This window comes from Narcine bancroftii, chromosome 7 (genome assembly GCF_036971445.1).
Source record: "Narcine bancroftii isolate sNarBan1 chromosome 7, sNarBan1.hap1, whole genome shotgun sequence".
NCBI lineage: Eukaryota > Metazoa > Chordata > Chondrichthyes > Torpediniformes > Narcinidae > Narcine > Narcine bancroftii.
Window position 1 is genome coordinate 166,122,464 of NC_091475.1, and position 14,481 is coordinate 166,136,944.

The 14,481-nt window shown below is 41.3% G+C and overlaps 1 long non-coding RNA gene across 6 annotated transcripts in view; it reads right to left on the bottom strand.

Annotated features, from left to right (window-relative positions):
* LOC138739331 (uncharacterized) overlaps positions 1-14,481 on the bottom strand; it is a 334,221-nt gene that overhangs the window by 306,216 nt on the left and 13,524 nt on the right. For all 6 annotated transcript variants that reach the window (XR_011342172.1, XR_011342173.1, XR_011342174.1 and 3 more), the window contains exon 3: positions 9,727-9,820. This is a non-coding gene — a long non-coding RNA (uncharacterized lncRNA). The remainder of the gene's footprint in view (positions 1-9,726; positions 9,821-14,481) is intronic.

Sequence of the window (14,481 nt, forward strand, 5' to 3'; positions counted from 1 at the left end):
GCCTGCTGAAAATGCAAGAGACACTTCAGGAACAGACAAATGCAGAAGATCCAGCCTGCACAGCAAGAGGAAACACTACCAGTGCTAGACAGTAGTGGACCAGCAGAGCTGACACAAGCACCTGTGTTAAGAAGATCCACATGCTTTATCAAGAAACTGACAGGTTGAATCTCTAAAATAAAAAAAACTGCACACTTAAAAAGTTTATGCTGCTGATGTTTGTGTTTGTTTGCGTTGAACTTTAAATTGAAATTAATACTGTATTAGGTTGTTACATTAAACATCTCAAGGAAAGGGGATGTAATGATATCATGCTAATGATCCTCCTGACCACTAGAGGAAGGTGGAAACTAGCTTGTGGCAGCTTTGGTTAGATTCAAGATGGATGCTTCCACACGGTCCTGAGTGAGTTCTTTAGCTAATAAAGTATAGTTGTTTTAAAAGAACCAGTTTCTTTATTACAATAAAAGAAATGTCACAATAGTACAGAACATTACATAAAATTGCCTTCTGCCTGCCATAAGGCAGACAAAGAGTCACCATTTGTGTTGCCCGGTTCCCTTTACAGTAAGAAAGAAAAAGAAGCAAAAGAGAGTTCCTTCAGAGACACTGAGTGCCCGTGATTCACCTCCAGAGCTTTTGCAGCCTCTGCAACTGCACAAACTCCTGTTCAATCCATCGACAGCCTGAGATCCAAACCTCTGATGCAGTCATGAAGCCTTCAACGCCTGAGTCCATTCGGGAGCCCTTCTTAGCCTTAGCACCCTCTCGAATCCTGGTTCCAAAATCTGGTTCCATCAGCCAGTCTCCACTAGCCCGGAACTTGTGTGGGTCCCCCGACCACAAATCACCCACAGCCTGTGTGGGTTCCTCTGTTGCTGAGCCCCTTGCTAGTTCACCACCTGTAAGGTCGTCTCCTCTGCTTCCTCTTCTCAATGAGGAATGTTCTCTCTATTTATGATGCCATGTGCCAGTCCACTGCTCCCTTGGATTTTGCAACCCTTTGTGACCGCTGCCGATCAAAGGCACTGCCATCTTGAGCAGAATTTTAAATAAACACAATGGTGGCTCCTTTAACAGACCATTTAAAGCCTGTATGGAGTTGTTGGCTTGAGGACAGGAAGGTTGAACCCTTTGGAACAGTGCTGTGTCTCTGCTCTCCACTTTCCAGGTCTGCACCAGTGGCAACGCTGCCATTACAATAGCTCTGGCAGTGTGCTATTCATGCAATCACTTAAATGGAAATGCTGTTGCTCCAAATAAAATTTCCAACATTTAACAGGCTTTTATAAATGTAGTCATCATTAAGTAAATTCCAATGCCATGTTCACTGGATGGCCCCTATGATGATCATACATTGCATTCATGAACAGTAGATCCAGAAGAGCTTCCAGTCTAGTTCACTTAATGAAAAATGAGCAAGGTAGAAAATAATGCACCAGCTTTTCCTATCTAAAGTTGTAACTTCATTCTTGGCAGAGAACCTTTTGCTTTTCTTGACTCTTCTACTGGCCATGAATTCACAGTCATTTATTGCTTGTCCATTTACCTCCATGAATGCTGCCTAACCTGCTGGATTCCTCTACTAGTCCTTCTTTGCCTGTTTCTTTAAGCTGGCTTGACATCAATCTGCATTGTCTAAAACCTAATGCCCAGTCTTTTCTTTGTTGGGTGAGCCGAACTCTCTTAGAATCATTACAATGTGGGTGGAGGCCATTCAGCCCATTGGGCAGTTTGCCCCGTATACTTTACAGTGGCAAACAACTGATATGAATGTTTAAATGTGATGTCTGGAAGCAATATATGAAAAACTAAATTACATTTTACATCTAATGAAACCTTAAAATTTAAGTAATTGAAAGTTCAGAATCTTTTTAAATGTGAACTTTTCATGGTTTCTTGTAAACAAAATTTCATAGCTGCAGGGCAAAAATAAAAATATGTTGACACATTTTATTTGAAACTGCAAACTTTAATAAAACATTGCCTGGACATTATAACAAAAAAGATGCTCATGTTTTTGAGTTTTGGACGCAGAGCTAAGGAAACCTGTTTGTCGGTTGTAATATACTGTAATTTGTTGTCTAAGTATTATGAATGAGAGTAAGGATTGATAATATTCTGAAATTGCTTCCTCAATAATTCAGCATCTATCAAATTGAGGTCATGAGGCATTTCCAAACAATGTCATGCTGTGTTTTCCACCAAGTAGAGATGATTAAAGTCACAACAAAATATTGTCTGCACCAGCTGGTTTTTGAATCACTAACACATTTTCTTTTGGTTTCTTGCTTACATACAAATTAATGTAATGGATGGATTAACATCTGGTCAACCATAACTGTAATCGCCATACTGCACCTATTCTTACATACATCACAAAGGAAGCATCTAGAATATAATCAAACTAACTCATATTTAGAAAACTGAACTCCAAATTGTTATTTTATTTGCTGTGTCATATTAAGAATATCATCCTTAACTCCATCTGATTCCTGAGTTTGTACTTGTCAGCATATTTTTATTTTTGTATCGCAGCCAAGAATGTTTTTTTCAATAAACATGGAAAGTTCACATTTAAAATAATTCTGAGCTTTCAATGACTTACATTTTTAGATTTTATTCAAGGGAAAATGTAATTTAGTTTTTCATATATTGTGCCAGAGATCAAATTTAAGCATTCGCATCAGTTGTATGCCACTATCAAGTTTATGGGATGAACTGCTTGATGGGCTGAATGGCATCTACCTGCATTTATTGTCATATAATAAAACAGAAAATGTGATATTGTATGAAATTTCCTTTAGTCCACCGTAAGGCAGACAAGGATGCCATCAGCAGAATTTGCCTGGCATCCCTTACAGTCAGAGAAAGCAAAGAAAAAGAGAGTCACCACATGTCTGTGAATTCATCTCCAGCACTCCCGCAGCTTCCAAAGTGCCACAGACTCTAGTTAAAACCATTGGCAACCTGAGCTCCAGATCCAAGCCTCCAAAATTATCAGGAAGCCTTCAGTGCCCTTGGTACCATCTCACATCTTGATTCCGATACCTGGTACCCCTTCAGCCAATCTCGAGCCAGTCTCCAGCAGTCCACAGCCTGATGTAAATCCCTTGACCCCAGTTTTCAGTAGGCTGCATCCTGCATGGGTTCCTTGCCTTGAGTCACCAATAGTCAGCCGCCTGTGCGTTTTTCATCCTCAGAACCCCTCGCTGGTCTGCTGGCATGTTCACCATCCCATGGGTCATCTCCACTTCTTCTCCTTCTCAAATGGGGGATGTTTTCTGGTATCCTGCACCAGTCCTCTGCTTCTGCGGAGTCTGCAACCCCTTGAGGCTGCTGCCTAACACAGACATTGTCATCTTGGGCCCAGACCCCGCAGTGCCAGGATTTTAAAATAAACTATCATCAGCTCCTTTAACAGGTCATTTAAAGCCTGTATGGAGCCATCGGCTGTCCGTCTAGGTGGTTGGATCCCTCGGGGGAGCGTTGTGTCTTCACTCCTCACTCTCCGTGGGTCTGTACCAGGAGCAGCGCAGCCATTACAGCAGCATTGCAATTTTTTGTATATGCAGGTGGAACAGCAATAATCAGCCCTTTCTCTTTTGGCATATTCCAACTTAATGATGTGGTTCAGATTTCATCAGATGCAAGGATCGACAATGAGATAGACAACAGACTCGCCAAGGCAAATAGCGCCTTTGGAAGACTACACAAAAGAGTCTGGAAAAACAACCAACTGAAAAACCTCACAAAGATAAGCGTATACAGAGCCGTTGTCATACCCACACTCCTGTTCGGCTCCGAATCATGGGTCCTCTACCGGCACCACCTACGGCTCCTAGAACGCTTCCACCAGCGTTGTCTCCGCTCCATCCTCAACATCCATTGGAGCGCTTACATCCCTAACGTCGAAGTACTCGAGATGGCAGAGGTCGACAGCATCGAGTCCACGCTGCTGAAGATCCAGCTGCGCTGGATGGGTCACGTCTCCAGAATGGAGGACCATCGCCTTCCCAAGATCGTGTTATATGGCGAGCTCTCCACTGGCCACCGTGACAGAGGTGCACCAAAGAAAAGGTACAAGGACTGCCTAAAGAAATCTCTTGGTGCCTGCCACATTGACCACCGCCAGTGGGCTGATAACGCCTCAAACCGTGCATCTTGGCGCCTCACAGTTTGGCGGGCAGCAACCTCCTTTGAAGAAGACCGCAGAGCCCACCTCACTGACAAAAGGCAAAGGAGGAAAAACTCAACACCCAACCCCAACCAACCAATTTTCCCCTGCAACCGCTGCAATCGTGTCTGCCTGTCCCGCATCGGACTTGTCAGCCACAAACGAGCCTGCAGCTGACGTGGACTTTTTACCCCCTCCATAAATCTTCGTCCGCGAAGCCAAGCCAAAGATGTGGTTCAGTCTAATAAAACATAATAACACAAGAGTTCATTCATTGGTGCTTGACAGAGAAATTGCCTCTCACCAACTGTGGAGCCTCCTGAATGACCTGGAATTGGGAGAGAAGCATCAATCCTCTAATTCTGTGCAAAACTATGAGTTTCTATGAGGCAATATATGCAGGACTCATTAGTGACTTTCAGGTTATGTAAATACATGATTAATTAGCCCCACAGTGAATTTCTGGAGCAGTTTAGCATTGCACTTCTAAATTCACTGATTATCTGCAAGGAATATGTGTTGCAGAGCCTGCCAGCTGCTCAGTGATTGAAGTTAGAAATTCTTAAAACCTATCCTGCCTCAATAGGAAATCCAAGGAGTTCATGAAAAATTGAGACAATTTATTTGGATGCCCTGTCAGTTTGCCAGTTTCTTCGAATGGCCAAACCTCCCACTGTATTCTCCCTGATCAAGCTTTAATTCTGTAATTGCCTTTACTTTATTTCTTCTTTTTCATCATGCTCAGTCCAAACTCATCTTTCCATGAGATCTTCAATCTTCCCATTATTCTCCTGATCCCATTCTTACAATGACCAAACAACTTTTCTCCTTGTCTCTCATGACAGCTAAATGTTCCTCACAAATACAGTTCAAATCTGCCATCATTAATCTTCTTAATAAAAAGCAAACTGAATATCTCTTCTTACAGATCCCCATACAAGATTTTTCCTTAAAATTATATAAGTAATTTTAAGTCAATGTAACAGAAAATTTTATTTTTTGGATCTGAAATTTGTTGAAAAGTCTAATTGCTAAAAATACTCAACAGGTCAGGAAACTTACTGTGGAGAGAGAAAACAGTGCTAACAGTTCAGGTCAATGACCTGAATTCTGCCAATCTTGCTAAGTTTTTCTTGTATCTTCTGTTTTATTTCAAATTTTTAGCATCTACAGTTTCTCATCTTCCAGTTTGCTTGATGATGTTAAATATTCTTCAATATTCAAAATGATTCTGATGTAATGTCACTTGAAATTTATTTTCTATTTGTTTTATGGTATTGCATTTTGAATTATTAATCCACAAATAGTTCCATAAAGTAGCAGCAAATGAATTCTTCCCAATTTAGTCATGTTGAGACCGAGACCGAGTCTGGGATCCACATGATCTCTTTTGTTCAATGCTTTTCAGTGCATTCTAAGCACTTACCCAGAAAACCATCATGGAAAATGCCAGATATTTAATTATCAAGATTATCAACTTATCTAAAGTCACAATTTATGATACTGATTCTTTCCCAAGTTTGAATTTTTTAAAAATTAGACATAAAAAGGCACATGAGTGAATGTTTTAGATTGAAGATCTTACTGAGACTCTGGAAAACCTGATACCCAAAAAATGAAGGTCTATAAATCCTTCAATAAACTAGTAGACTACAGAAATAGATATCATACCAGGACTAACCTTGACAAATGTTAACAAATAGCATGGAACAAGAATAAATTATTTTTTTCTTCTTTAGACGTCCAGTCCAAGATCATTTGATTTATCAATTTAAGGAAAACAGCAGGTAGCTGAAAATGATGATTCACTGAGTTGAACCAGAAATAATTGTCATTGCAACAGTATGACACAAATGTCAAACTTAAAAGAGTCTTCAGAATAAATATTTAATATTTCATGGCCTCAGCTTTAACAGAAATCATGAACAGTATTTAAAATGGTTAATGTGAGCAGTTCCTTTGGTTGTTCAGCATTCTCACTGCCCATGGGAAGAAATTGTTTCTCAGCCTGCTGGTGTTGGCTCTGATACTTCCATATCTCTCCCGCAAAGGGAGCAGCCAAAAGGTGCTGTGTGTGGGGTAGAAGGGGTCCTTAATGATCCTGTGTGCCCTCTTCAGACAACAGTGCTGTTAGAGCATGCTGATGGAGGGGAAGGAAAATTCAATGATCCTCTCTTCCATTCTTATGGTCCTGTGCAACAACCGTACCACACTGTGATGCACCCAGCCAAGATACTCTCGATAGAGCTCCTGTAGAAGGTTGACATAATGGTGGCTGGTAGCCTTGCCCGCTTCAGTTTTATCAGGAAGTGCAGTCACTCTTTTGCCTTCCTGACAAGTAAGGAGATATTGAATGTCCATGATAGGTCACAAGTTAAGTGAACTCCAAGGAATTTGGTACTCACCCCTCTCTCCACTACAGAATTGTTGATGTGTACTGGAGGTGGTTGTTTCTGGTCCTCCTGAAGTCCACGATCATGTCTTTCATTTGTCCACGTTGAGACTCAGGTTGTTACTCCTTCACCATATCATGAGAGCTTCATGTATTAGAACAAAGATATTATCACATAGAATTTGATTTTCATCATGTTTTGAATAGAAGTTGATGCCACTGTTTCTATCTGTGTTCTGGAGCCCTGAATATTAAATATTTTTAGGTCAAGATTTGTTAAAATTGTTTAATATATATTTTTAAATTTATTTTTGGCATATGAGAGTTACTGGCAAGATTAGAGTGTACTGCCTTTCATAATTCCTCTTAAGAAGAAGGTGGTGAGCTGTCTACCTGAACTGCTGCAGTCCTTGCTGTGAGTGTGAAGTTACAGTGTTGGCTGGTAGGGGAGGTGATAATGGAACATAGAACATTATTGCACAGGAACATTCCCTTCAGCCTACCATGTCTGTGCTGACCATGATGCCAGTCTAACTAACCAATCTGCCTGCACAATTCCCTCCCTGTTTGTGTGCCTAAATGCCTCTTAAACGTTGTTATCATAACTGCTTTCATTACGTTCTATTACGTTGCAGACCAGCAGCAATGGAAATTCACCAAGACAGTGTTATATTTTTCTTTTAAAGCACTATATTTATTAGTAACTACTAATAATGTAACACTTTAGTCAAATCAAAACAAATTATGTGCAAATGTACGTGTGTGTGTGTGTGTGTGTGTGTGTGTGTGTGTGTGTGTGTGTGTGTGTGTGTGTGTGTGTGTGAGAGAGAGAGAGAGAGAGAGAGAGAGAGAGAGATACCCAAACTATTACAGCTTAAACACAATTCTGGAAAGTCATTCCAACGTTCAGTTTTAGAAATCCATTGTCTTTTAACTGATGCACAGAAGTAATCATGAAGGAGATGGGAGAGACCAAGTGACCGGATGGCCAAAAACTCACAAATCCTTATTGTTTCTTCCAGAGAAATACCCTTTCGTACGAACAGTTGTCATAACTCCCCTTTTCCTCGCATAGAGGAAATTAAACGCATGACTTCCACAATGCTTCAAAAATCCATGTATGGGTAAATCAAAGTGACCTTTCCTTTGGTCATGGTGGGCATTCAATAATTCCCCTGACAGGAAGAATCAGCCAAATTGTCCATGATCACATAATGTCATTCCTGCTCAGTGTTCGATGAGATGATTGCTGGTCATAAAGTGCTGTTCCTTCAGTGTTTCATACACAGGACTCTCTCACCACCTGTGCTACTGGAAAAAGCATCGAATGTCTTTTCTCCTCTCCAAAGTAGCCTGTACTAGCTGATGGCACCCAGTCTCTCCAAAGCTGTGAATGGTTGTAGCCTGTACTAGCCCTTAAAGTGATACTAACGCTAAATGAAACAGGAGCTCATAATAATCCCCTGGTTGAACATTGCAGGCAGCTACCTCTTTTTGTACAAAAGACTTACCTTGAAAATCTCCTCTAATCTTCCCCCACCCCACCTTAAACCTATGCCCTCTAGTATTTGACATTTTCATCCTAGGAAAGAAACTGATTATCTATCAGTTCTCCTCATAATTTTATATACGCCTCTCAGGTTGCCATTCAGTTGTTCCTTTTATTGTCTCATAATAACACATGTGATAGACATAAAATACATCAATTTTGATCTGTTGCACTATGAGCAACTCTAACAATAGCCTCTTTCACACCGTCAAGTTCATGTGGGTTGAACTCACTATTTTAATGGGTCCATAGCGGGTAATCCAGCGGTGTGAAGGGTCCCAACCGGGATAGTGAATAAAAATCAACCAGGCTCTGACTCTTGGTGTGGGCAAGTGTCAGAGGCCAGCTGAGTTAACTTGTTAATCACTCTGTGGCGGTGTGAATGGTCTATCAACTTACTGGGTACCATTAGTGATATTAGTGCCTGCGTGCTTGCGTCTGTCTGGCAGTTAAATTTCACAGCATGGCCAGCCACGCTTTGACAGCCCAGTCAGCAGGGCTGTTAGAGTGCCGTACGTAATAGGTCACCCATGAAATCCCTGATTCCCGATGAACCAGGTAAATCATGGTGCAGTGGGAAAAGCTCCCCGGGTGCAGCAAGCCCAATAAGTTGACTTGCTTCCTAGGAGGGTTGGCAGTTGGCGGTTGTCTAACTTTAACATGTGACTCTATCAATAGGAGAAAGAGAAGCAGAGCCTCTGCATGTCTGGTGATTTCACCTCCAGCACTTCCGCAGCCTCTGTAGCTGCACAGTCTCTACTTCAAACCATCGCCAAACGAGCTCCAGATCCAAACCTCTGATATGATCAGGAAGCTTTAAGCACCTGAGACCCTTTGGGAACACTTCTTGTCCTCAGTGCCCGCTTGAATCCCGGTTCCAATTCCGGGTTCCCATGAACCAATCTCCAGCAGTGCGCAGCCTGCGTGGACTGGATCCTCTAGCCACTGAGCCCCTCGCTGGTCCATTGCCATGTAGAACCTGGTTGTATCACCACATTCATGTAGAACATGGGGGTAGGGTGTGTTTCCCCATTTCTGGTGCCCTGCGTCATTCCATTGCTCCCCCAGAATCTGTATCCACTCATGGTACACTGCTCAACATAGGCATCTCCATCTTTGGCACGGACCCATGCTTGCAGGATTTAAATAAAACAGGTCGGCTCCTTTAATAGGTTGTTTAAAGCCTATTTGGAGCTGTCGGCATTAGGACCAGGCAATAGGAAACTGTGGAGCATGCTGCGTCTCCACTCCCTGCTTTCCCAGGTCCACACCAGCAGCAGTGCTGCCGTTATAGCAGCGCTCGCAGCATTGCCATTTTTTCCTCTGGACCACTCAGTTCCAGAGAAAATTATCCAAGCTTGTCCAACCTCTCGTTGTGGCTAATACTATACAATCCAGAACTTCCAAGTCAGGATGGCACACAACTTGGAGCAATCCTGTTAATCCATTAAGAATTGAAATCAGACTGTCACTTTGAATCACATTTCCCTATTATGTAATAATTGTCACCTCTGGTGTAATGTTCAGTGTTAGGATATCCACTATTTAAAATAAGAAAAATATGATTTTTCCTGTCATTGTATGGAGTTATAGTTTATAATTGCTTACTGTAGAGAGTTGTACTCATGGAATGCAGATGTAGCATCAATGTTGTAGTACCGCAGGGTTACCTCCTTCTGTCTGGAACATCTCCTCCGAGTTACTGAATAAACATAAACCCATTTCAACAGAAGACAACATGCTGGATATTTAGTCTATGCAAAATAATTAAAGAAAGCTGAAACTTTCAATATAGGAGAAAGTTCATTCAAAGCCAAGCCAGTTTGGCACCTTTTCTACCTTGTGTTAGTTCTGTTTAGCATATCACAAGTAAAAGCACAACATAGACAAAGTGGAGACCAGACTCTGATCAATAATTCAACATGAAGTCAGATTAAACGGCTAACAGCATCAAAGGATTTGAATCTTTCAAACCAGCTGGAAAAATCCAGTTTGATTGCTTTCTTCTTGTTGGCAGATGATGTAACAGCTGGCAGATAAGAAGTGTAGCCACATGCTGGTCCACCCAGGAGTGATGGTACATACCTTAGTAAGGATTAAAAGGCATCAACAATACATTTCATGCCCAATTTCAAATAAATATTCTTTCCATAGTTCACTAATTTTGGTGAATTTTCCATTGGTTTGATAAACTGTTGATTGGTATAACCAATCTCCCTAAGCAACCACATAGGAATTTTTAAACATGAGATAAATGCAGAAACTGAAGAATTCCTGGGGGCCCAGGAAAGTCAATATTCTGGAGGAGATATGTTCCTTCTGCAGGGATTCTTTGTGTTCCAGATATATAGACTCAAGGTTATCTCCTTCTCCACTGTGCAGTCATGGGCCAGGGATTCCCAAGAATGAGTAATTAAGGAGGCAGTGAGCATATCCTTGAATCTGTTCATCTGACAATAGAACAGCATAGTAAAGGCCCTTCAGCCTATGAAGTCAGATTAGCATCTTATAAACCTACTTAACAATCTAAAACTTCCCTATCTCACACTCATAACCCTCTATTTTTCTTGCATCCATGTGGCTATCTAAGAGTTTTTTAAATGTCCCTGTACCTTCTCCCACCACCACCCTTGGCAATGTATTCCAGGTACCCACTACTCTCAGTGTAAAATACCTGCCCCTGACGTCTCCCTCAAACTTTCCTCCCATCACATTAGATAGATGTCCTCTGGTATTTGCTACGGTGCCCCAGGAAAAAAGTGTTGGCTGTCCGCCCTCTCTATGCCTCTTATGGTTGTTTAGACCTCCATTAAATCACCCCTCATCCTTCTTCTCTCCAAAGAGAAAAGCCATGGCTCTGTTAACCTTGCCTCATAAGACACGCTATCCAATACTGGCAACATCCTTGTAAATCTCATCCTCAAAAGCTTCCACATCCTTCCTGTAATGAGGTGACCAGATCTAAACACATATTCTAAATGTTTACTTTTTTTCTTTTTAAAATATTTTTATTGATTTTAATAAAGAATACAAAATAGTATATACCTTTTTTAGAAAAAAAATTCTAATGATGCAAAAAGAAGGAAGGAAGGAATAAAATAGTAAAGGAGAAAAACTCAAACCCCTTACCTAACCACATTGCTAGATTCTGTATATGATAGGCATTAAAAAAGGAAAACAACGCTTAAAAACATTTATTTAAAGAATTTGGAAAAGATAAAAGTCAGAAAATTTAATTGCATTGAAGTAAAATTATAAAGTAAGATAGTGAGTCATAAATGACTCTCATAACCTGGAATCTTATATCTGAATTAAAAATTTTAATTAATTTTAAAAAATTTAATTCAGCACGGTAACAGGCCATTTCATCCCACGTGTCTGTGCCACCCAATTTTTCACCCTATTAGCCTACACTCCCAGCACATTTCAAATAGTGTGAGGAAACCAGAGCTCCCCCCCCCCCCCCCCACCCAACCCGATGTGCACAGACACGTGTAGAACGTACAAACTCTTTACAGAGAGCATGGGATTTGAACACTGGTCCCGATCACTGGCACTGTAAAGGCGTTCCACTAACTACTATGCCAACCACTAGAATTTTATAGAACTGCAAATTAACCTTACGGCTCTTGATTCAATTACCTGACTAATGAAGGCCAGTAACTATCTATTCCACCTTCAAGTTCAACCTTCTAAAATGCATCACTTCACACTTATCCCATTGAACTCTATTTGCCACTTTTCTGTCCAACTCTGCATGCTGTTTAAATCCTGTTGTAACCTTCAATTTCTTCCCTTCCAAAAGAGCATCGCCTTTTTGATTCTTCTGTTCCAACCCAGCAGGGGTGACAAATTAGAGCCTCAATTCTGGAGATGTAAACATGGGAGAGGATGCTGATGTTGGTTCATCAATACCTAATTTTGCTAAAATATAGTTTAGAAGATACAGGTCTTGCCATGGACCTTTACCATTGGAGGGAAGATCTGTACATGGAGGCAAGTTGGAATAGGACTTGATTCTTGTAAATGTTGACTGAAAGATCTATACTTTTAAATGTTTCAGTGAAAGAGTTGACAATAGCATGAAGCTCAGCCTCCAATTGAACATTCTCTCACGTTTTGTCTGTCCACTACAACACAACTACTTATGTTTGAGTGACCTTTTTTCTCAAATCTAGTTTCCATTAGTTCTGAAAATTAATTCCTCTCCTTTGGGAAATTTGTTGGATGTGAGATCAACAAAGGATGGGTGTCACATTTGTGGCCCGAAATGTGAAGTTAATAAAACATTAAACACAAGTTTATCAGGTAAACTTCTTAGTGTCTTTTTATTCTCCGGTTTCCTTTGTTCTCCTGCTTGTGTTCTTATCTCTCTCTCATACCACGTGACTTCCGGTATATCTCATACATATTCATTATCATGACATCACTCCTTTAATCAGAAATAAACTTTACCTTCACTTACCAATATCCCTCGGAAACATACAAACATCGTAACTAATGGTAATACTATAACTCAACTACATAAAATTTACTTCCTACAGCACTCATACATGCACTTTATGATATAAGATTAAAATACTGTCCCAAAGTTCTTATTAAAACTATGGCACAAAGTCTTCGTATCGTTTGGGCACTTTCCGGTTTCGTTTCGGCCTGCCTGCGATATTGTCGTCGCTTCTCGGTTGTTCACTCTCGGTGTCGGAAATACTGCTCACCACGGCTTCGGGTGTTTCTGGCGCTCTAGTCACTTCATCAGGAGTGCTGGTAACTGCCTCTGGAACATCATCAGGTCTCTCAGTTTCAGCATCTCGTATTGGCCTTTCAACCTCTTCGCTCGATGTATCTCTGGACTGGTACCTTTTTACACTTGATACATTTCTCTTATACAGGACTCCAGTCGGAGACTTGACTGTCACCATACTGCCACTTCTGGATACGACAGTATAGGGTTGATGGTAATAAGGTGTGTCTAGCTTACCACCAGTTTCATGCCTCACTAGAACATTATCTCCTGGCATGATGTCTGAGTACTTGGCTCCACGTTTCGAATCTGTGTACAGCTTTGCTGCACCTTTCTTTTCTGCATCGTGGTCCCTCATCTCCTGGTCATCTCGGATTTCCTTTATTTCTGGCATTTTTGTGTGGATTTTTCTCCCAAAAAATGCTTCTGCAGGACTTTTTCCAGTGGTTGCATGAGGCGTTGCTCGATAGACAGCCACATAAGATAGCAATGCTTCTCGCCAATTTTGTCCTTCTGCGTGTGCAATTCTCAATCGTTTTTCAATGGACTGATTTTGTCTCTCTACTTCCCCGTTGGCTTGCGGCCATTTCGGAGTTACTTTATGATGGTGGATACCTGTGGTCCTCATGTATTCCGCAAATGTCTCTGAAATAAATTGTGGACCTTCGTCAGAGTATAATGTAACAGGTAATCCATATCTTGCAAATATCTCTGCTAATGCTTGTATTGTTTTTTCAGTGGTTGTGGACTTCAACACCACGTACTCATAGTATCTGCTGTAGTAATCTATCACTACCATAATTGATTCACCCGTCGGTAAAGGTCCAAGAAAATCAACAGCTACGTCGATCCATGGTCCTGTCGGAAGTTGCGTACTCCGGATCGGTTCTGGCGGATTACTCCTACTTGTGATTTGACATCCTTGACAAGTTTTAACAAATTTCTCTGCGTCCTTATCACAACTTGGCCACCATACCTTGGTCCTGAGGTTTTGCTTGGTACCAACAATACCTAGGTGTCCTTCATGCGCTAAGGATACGATCTTCGGTCTCAATCTTTGCGGAATCACCAATCTGCAACCTCTTAGTACACACTGTCTGATGCAACACAGTTCGTCTCTAATGGGAATGTAAGCCTTGTGAGTATACTTGTCCCATTGTCCACTCTGTATGCATTCTCTTACTTCCATGAGTTCTGGATCACGTTCGGATTCTCTCTCGACTTCCTTCGTAGTCACAGCTTTCGGTGTCGCCTGAATAGCTACGAAGCGTACAAAGCTCTCTGTTTCTGTTCCCAATTCTGACTTGGATTGTGGACCTCCATCCTTCACCAATCTGGACAGCGGATCAGCAATGTTTGCTTTCCCTGCAATGTGGATTACTTTATATTTGTAGGGTTGTAGTCTGAGTACCCATCTTTCTATTCTGGCACATGGTTTGGATCTAGGTGCATAGATCACCTCTAATGGCTTATGATCTGTGATGAGTTCAAATTCAATGCCGTATAAATATGCATGGAACCTCTCACAGGCCCATACAAGTCCGAGTGCTTCTTTCTCTGTCTGAGAGTATCTTCTTTCCACATCTGAAAACGATCTGCTGGCATAGGCAATGATTCGT